Source organism: Sceloporus undulatus, chromosome 10 (genome assembly GCF_019175285.1).
Source record: "Sceloporus undulatus isolate JIND9_A2432 ecotype Alabama chromosome 10, SceUnd_v1.1, whole genome shotgun sequence".
Taxonomy (NCBI): Eukaryota; Metazoa; Chordata; class Lepidosauria; order Squamata; family Phrynosomatidae; genus Sceloporus; species Sceloporus undulatus.
This window is the reverse complement of record NC_056531.1, coordinates 16,373,635-16,381,407: the sequence shown is the minus strand read 5'-3', so window position 1 is coordinate 16,381,407 and position 7,773 is coordinate 16,373,635. Positions and strand designations below refer to the sequence as shown.

Sequence of the window (7,773 nt, the reverse complement as noted above, 5' to 3'; positions counted from 1 at the left end):
CTTATTCCTTGACTGCAGTCTCCATCCTGGTCAATGTTTGATCCTAGATATGGGGATTCTATTTCAATTTCCTCATTGTCTAAATTGAATTTGTGTGTTTCTTCTGTGGTCATTATTTTTGTTTTCTTCATGCTCAGCATCAGACCTGCCTTTGCACTTTCCTCTTTGACCTTCTTTATTAACTGCTCAAATTCCTGAATGTCTTCTGCTAATATCGTAGTGTCGTCCTCATATCTTAGGCTGTTAATGTTTCTGTCTCCTATATTCACTCATCCTTTTTCTGATTCTAATTCTGCTTTTGTTATGATGTTTTCAGCATATAAATTAAACAAGTAGGGTGATAGGAGACACATGCACACTAACCTATCTACCAAACTCACTCATCCCAATTGTGGAGCCTTCATCTGAATTTCATGTACTAAAACAGGTAATTTAGGGCCCGAACAGACAGGACAAAATAAAGCTGTTTTGGGTCACTTTGGAGGCATGCTGTTTAAATGATGTATGTGTCTTAAGAGGCCAGAAGCCGTGCCAAAGCCATGCTCCAGTCCCAAGGACTGGAACACAGCTTTGGCACAGCTTCTGTCCTCTTAAGATGCATGTGTCATTTAAATAGCATACCTCCAAAGTGACCCAAAGCAGCTTTATTTTGGCCTGTCTGTTCAGGCCCTTAATACTCAGCAGCATCCCGAACCGAATGAAAATCTCTTTCCTGTTGCTTCATGGTGGTCGGCGGAGGAATGAAACACTTCAATACCTTTGAAGTAGTTCCTGCTGTAATCTTAATCTGTGGGGGAAAATTGCAGGGTGAGCTTCACTGATAAGAGCAATGTCCTCAGGATGAATTGTGCATAGCTGAGACTTGACCTTCATCAAAAATCAGATTCTATACGGCTGATTGTTCTGTAACAGCCAACGGATATTGGCAACTCTTTAGAACACACTCTGTCATAACTTTATGGTAGCAACGTTAGGGTACTTGTGCCCACCATATGACCTTCCAGTACAAGTGAGGTGTTAACTACTACTGCTCATGCACAATACAAATTAAGTTAGTACAAGCTACACTAGTAAAACATTTTTAATTACTCCCAGCCAGGTCCTATTCCAACAGTTGTCTTACATACACACGCTCCAAAAACAGGTATAGAAAAGGGTCTTGCAGCACTGTTGAGGCTAACTGAAAGAAAAGCAGCTCATGGTAGCATCAGCTTTCATAAACTTGAGTGGGCTTCCTCAGATCCCTTTGCAGACTGACTTTCTAGCATAACATATCTATGCCTTTGAATTTTAAAAAACCCACTAACTACCCCTGCTGTGGAGTGTGTGTTTGGAAATAAAATAAAATCCACTTTTGGAAACCACTTTGATTCAAAAGCACACGTTCAAATACAGCTAAGCTCTGAAAGACTTGAGGAGGGAGGTGTCATGCAATCCTCCAGATATTATTGGACTGTAACTCCCAGCATTTCTTACCATTGGCCAAGCTGGCAAGGGTTGCTGGGAGATGCAGTTCAACAACATCAGGACTATATAACATCAGGAGAGTCATGTTTCCCACCTCATTCTAAGGAGAAGGCACTTACTCCTCTCAGGACAGAAGTAAACTACTAATTACTGTACACAGTATGTGTAAAAAGATGTCAGTCATCCCTTGGTACTAAAAGAGATGGTTGCAGTATCTACTACTGCAAAAACTTTGCTACTTACACCATAATATGTTCGTTTGTCCTAAAAATGATGTCAGACATTGGATTGCTGGGACTTTTTGGTACAACAGATCGATACAGCTACCACTCTCAAATGTACTATTTGTCACATATGAACAGCACACCAACAACAAATTCCAAAACAATTGGAAAGGGTGCACATGTTTAAACTCCCCCTTTTCCTACAATCTAGTGCATTAAAAAGTTCTGGACCATTTATTTAAATAATCACTGACATGCTTTCAGAGGAACTCACAAAAATCACACCTACGGAGACAGGTAGTAAGTAAATGCCTTATCCTACAAATCCTTTTGCAAGTACCAAGAATTAAGCATCCTTGTTATTTTACATCTCCTCCTCAGACAGAAAATAAAAGGAATTAACTGTCCCAAACTTGCTCAGACTCCTTCTTGTGTGAAATAAAATGTTATTCCCTGGTCTTTGGCACTAGAAAAGACGGGCGAGGTTCCCGGATATAACAATCTGGTGCCAATCCATATTGACCAGTTAGCATTATATTAAATGATCTTACTAACCCACACACTCCAGATGTATCAGTCCACAAAATTCCCACATATTGACTTAAATACACATCTCACCCCCTGAAATAGCTCAAATGTATTTAAAAAGCAATAACGGTTTTTAACACACACCCCAGAGCTACACAACACACACGTAAGTGAGCAAATGCCATTCAGTGCACTGGGATTTACTACTAAGTACATGGCTTAAGTCCAGACTATCTGAAAGTCGATATCTCACATATGAAGCTGCCAAAGTCCTAAGAGCTATAGGGGAAGGCTTTCTCTCAGTCCTGCCACCATCGCAGGCTGACTTGGTGAGGACACAAGTGGGCCTTCTTGGAGGCTGCTCCCACCATTTGAATGCCCTTCCATGGGAGGCCCTCCCTGCTTTCCTTTTGCCAGCAGGCAAAGTTATTTTTATCCAAGCAGCCTTTTAATATATAAATGTGTATATATTTTATATGGGGGGTGTGTGCTTTAGATAGTGGTTTTCCTTAGTTTTTATATGTTTTTATAGGTCATTTCATACCGTTTTAGCTAGTTGGTTTTACACCCATCCCTCCCCCTTTGCAGCTTTGACTTAATATGTTCTCTCTATGAATATCTAGGTCTTCCAGCACAACTCTGTGGTCAATTTTAACCAAAAGTTATAGTGAAGGTCCTAGAAATTCCTAAAGAGAACACTCCACTAGGCTTTTTTGTGGGTTTTTCAGGCTCTGTGGCCATGTTCCAGAAGAGTTTATTCCTGACATTTCACCAGCATCTGTGGCTTATAAATTTCTGAAAGAACAGTTGGAAATAAACAGGATTGACGAATGGTCAAAACATCAAAATATGTTAAGCAGCAAACATTAAGATCTCAACTTAATATATGAAAGCACAGAACACTGAAGGAACACATTAATTATATTATTAAGGAAAGAAGGAACCAAGCATAAGAAACTATGTCTCACCCTTCAGAGAAACTCAAGGGAGTCTCAAAAATAGAAAGTCAAAGATTCAAAAAGATGTACAGTGCGCCCTTTTTTTACGCGGGGGATCCGTTCCGCCCCCCTGCGTAAAAAAAAATGTGTGTGCATGAGCCCCATTGAAAGTAATGGGGGCTTGTGCATGGCGTGGAGGCGTGTGCGTGCCCCATTAACCTTAATGAGACGTGTCTCCCCGCGCGCCCCCTCGCAGCTTTCAGTGTATGCTGAAAGTCACATATAGTGCGCCCACATATGACACAGGTGCACTGTACTACAATCAAATTACAGCGCGCCTGCGTCATACGCGGGCTCGCCATACATGGACTCAACGTCACGTGGATGGCGACCCCAGCACTTTTAATGGCATATGTGCCTGTGGCATGCATGCAGCACACCCACACAGGAGCGCACCACCATTGAAAACAACGAGACTTGAGGTCCCACATTTTTCCCTTATGTGGGGAGGGGGGTGGTGGTGGTTCCGGAATGGATCCCCCACATGTATGAAGGGTGCACTATATTAACATTAATGTCAAAGCATAATATTAAGTAACTAACAGGTTTATTTTGTAATAAGCAATTAAAATCTGTAATAATAACATTTCAAATAATATGGAATTCAAGAAGATGAGCCTCACCTTCTGGCTGTAATTCAAAGTTGGGAAGTACTAAGGATTCTGTATGGCGTGAGATGGGAAGAGGTCAATAGAGGGGGGTGACACCAACCCTAGGGACCGCCACTATGAGGGACTGTCACTCCCATCCTCCCCACCCCACTAAATTTACTGAACAATACCGCCTTTCTCTCTCCCATACAATCTGAGAAGAGAGAAGAACTGGATGCCTTTTCATTCTCTTTGAGGAATGTAGCAAGGGTCCCTCCATGCCACCCAAAGAGAATGGCAAGCAACCACTGTGGCGTCACTATAAGGGTGTGGAGCGCACCAGATGACACCCCAAAGGGGGGCTGAGACCACTGTTCCTCAAACACCTACCTTTTGGCAGAAACAGGCTGTGGCATTCACCTGCTTCCCTTGAAGACAGCAGTCCCCAAACTGTGCCCTTCAAGAGAGTTTGGACTTCAGCCCCCAGAAGCCTCAGCCATGTTGGCCATCAGCCTGGGATTCTGGGAACTGAAGTCCAAAATTGCTTAAAGAGCACGGTTTGGGGACCACTGCTTTAAGAGATGTTTTGAATGCTTTAAGAGACGGTTGGGAGGGGAAGCTCAGCGGGAGGAGAAAGGAGAGGCCCCAGAATTGTTTGAAATTACAATTTCAAATTTAAAAAGCTGAATTTTTAAAATATGACATTTTCACCAAATCTTCTATGTAAAGACATTTAGGTGGTTGGGTATGATATTGTAATTAGGAAGCTATTTTTCTCTCTCTAAATTTCGCTAGTTGTTTATGTCACAGCTCTTAGCATGAATATAGGGGGTTTTAATGGGTTCTTCAGTCTCTGTGGCCATGTTCTAGAAGAGGGTTTTTTCCTGACATTGTGCCAGCATCTGTGGCTGGCATCTCCAGAGAATGATGGCATAGAAGAGAGTGGTGTGTGTGTGTGTGTATATATATATATATATGTGTGTGTGTGTGTGTGTGTATATATTATACTGTGTGACCCTGGGTTGGGAGGAGTGATTTCCATGTCCATCTGTGTATTGTTCTGTTGTTGAACGGTCATTCTAACTTTAGCCCTGGATATCTTTCCTCTCTAGGATCTTTTCTAGTTCTTTCATGGCTGCCATTCTCATTCCTAATCTTCTTCTGGCCACGGATGCCGGCAAAACGCCAAGAATAAACCCTTCTAGAACATCGCCACATAGCCAGAAAAACCCACAAACACACACACACACACAAACCTATGGATGCCGACCATGAAAGCCTCCGACTTCATATGAGCCTGACGCTCAGCTATTAGCATGGAATTCAGTAGTCCATGGGAACGACGACTGAGGAGTAACATCAAGACGTATCTCTTCCTGCAAGCCTTCCCATTCCAACAATCCCGTTGTAAAGCATTTAACTAATTATTTAGCAACCGCCCGCTGCCTCTGCCCTGCTTTTACTAATCGTTTTAACACTTATTAATTACTTAATTGTATCTTATTGTGGGTGGGAAGGCTGGGAGGGTTTGGGATACAATGGACAACGGGGCATTTATTGTATGCCTTTATGCATGTTTTATTGGTTGCTGCTTTGATCTTTTTGGAGCAGGATACAAATAAACTGTATTATTATTATTATTATTACTGTACTACTACAAGAGAAGCATTCCTAAGGATTGTGTGGGGTGTGAAATGAAAGCAGGAGGTCAATGGAGGGGGGTGACACCAACCCTAAGGTGGCCATTGGGGAACCAGCGCTTTATAAATAAAGGTTAATAATAATAATAATAATAATAATAATAACCACAACTCTGGTGGCGCAGTGGTTCAATGCCTGAACTGCAGCCACTCATCTGTGCATTTTGTCGCACAAACCACAAGGTTGTGAGTTCAATTCCAGGCTTGACTCGGCCTGGCATCCTTCTGAGGTTGCTAAAATGAGTCCGCAGTTTGTTGTTGGGGGCAATGAGTTGAAGACACCGCCGTTCAGGGAAGTGTCCCCAGGCATTATGTGACTGCATTACCTAATGTTGTTTCAAGTTGTTGTCTGCTGTATTTTATCGAATGTTAACATGGGCAGATATGAACACTTGTCCCTCCGTATTCGCAAGGGTCAGGGGCACAAGACCCCTGCAAATAGAGAAAAAATGCGAACAACAAAAGCACCCTGTTTTGACCTGAGAGGACGCCTCTCTAGGAATCTCTAGGTCCTCCAGGGCAACTCTCTGGTCAACGTCTGACAGACACTGACCACAGAGTTGCGCTGGAGGAGATACAAAGGCCTAGTGGAGTGTCCTCTCTAGGAATCTCTAGGCCTTTCAGTGCAGATTTTAGTTAAACGTTAACAATAGAGTTGCGCTGGAGGACCTAGAGATTCCTAGAGGGGCCATATTCACCAAATGCGTGAACAATAGATGCGTATTCATCAGTAATGCATAGCTAGATAATAGATACTAATCAAATCCGTGAGTAATAGAACTGCGCTGGAGGAGCTACGAATGGCCGAGTGGAGTATATTCTCTCTAGGTCTTTCAGTGCGACTGACCATAGAGTTGCGCTGGAGGACCTACAGATCCCTAGAGAGGCCATCTCCCTCCAACACGGAGGGAGGGGCGTTCTTGCCGTTGCCATCGCCTTCCCTTTCCCCTCAGGGCTCCCTTCCCCTCCCGGGGCTCCTCTGTCTCGAAGGGGAACGGAGGGAGGCGCAGGGCTCGTGGGGCGCTCCTCACCCGGTGGGCCCGCGTCAGGCTCAGGTCCTTCATGACCTCCTCGAAGGCCGCCGTCTCCTCGGCCTGCTTCTGGTTGTGGAGCGCGATCTTCTCGCTGAATTTCCGAGGGTTGTTCGACGAGGCCGCCATCTTCCCCCGTCCGCATCCCTCCTCCTCCTCTATCTGCACTGCGCATGCGCAAAGGCATAAACCTAGAGAAATCTGAGGGAAGAGGCACTATTCCCTCCTCCTCCTCCGGCTCCGCCCCTTCCCTTCGATTTTCTACTGCGCATGCGCACGCGCAAAGCCGTAAGACTAAACAAATCTGAGGGAAGAGAGACTATCCCCCCTCCTCCTCCTCACAAGCTCCGCCCCTTCCCTTCGATTTACTACTGCGCATGGTCCACCAATGGGGAGGAGGAGGAGGACTGCGCATGCGCCTATATCTGCGGACCTAAAGAGCGTCAGGCCAATGCGCGAGCGCGGAGGGAGGTCTTTGCGCGTGCGCAGTAAGAGGAGAGTTAGAGGGAGAGAAGCGCTCCCCTCGCCGCTCCTTTGTGTGAAGCCGTCACGCGAAGAGGCTTCCCTCTCCTCTCTATGGTCTGAACCAAAGTCGTACTGCGCACGCGCGAAGGCTTAAACCACCCCCTCCACGGAGGGGGGACCTTGCGCATGCGTACTCCGTTTCCCCAACTTGCCTTTTTAAAAATCCCATTATTTCAATCCTTCTCTTTCCTCCTCTTCGACCTGCAATCATGGCCCAAAACGCACTGGAGAAATAATCCAGTTTGAGACCGCTTCCACTGCCCTGGCTCAATGCTAGGGAATCATGGGAACTGTAGTTTTGTGAGACATTGAGCCTTCTCTGTCAGAGAGAGCTCTGGTGCCACAATGAACTACAACTCCCAGGATTCCCTAGCACTGAGCCAGGGCAGTCTCAAACTGGATTATTTCTGCAGTGTGTTTGGGACGCTGGTCTTGCTGGGTGCCTTTAAGACAACACTGACTTGGGTCAAGCCTCTGGAAGCTTCTTGGCCTTGCCATTCAACAATAGAATCATAGAGTTGGAACTTGGAAGAGACTCCAAGGGCCCTGATCCAGTGCAACCCCTTTATTCTGCCATGCAGGAACTCTCTGTCAAAGCATCCCCATTAACAGATGGCCATCCAGCCTCTGCTTAAAGACCTCTAAGGAGGGACACTTCAACACAATCTCCAAGGAAGGAGTGTGTTCCTCTGTCAAACAACCCTTACTCT

The 7,773-nt window shown here is 45.1% G+C and overlaps 1 pseudogene; it reads right to left on the bottom strand.

The window, feature by feature from the left end:
* Positions 1-6,667, bottom strand: part of LOC121916621 — a 29,214-nt pseudogene extending 22,547 nt beyond the window's left edge.
* Positions 6,668-7,773: the final 1,106 nt, after the last annotated feature.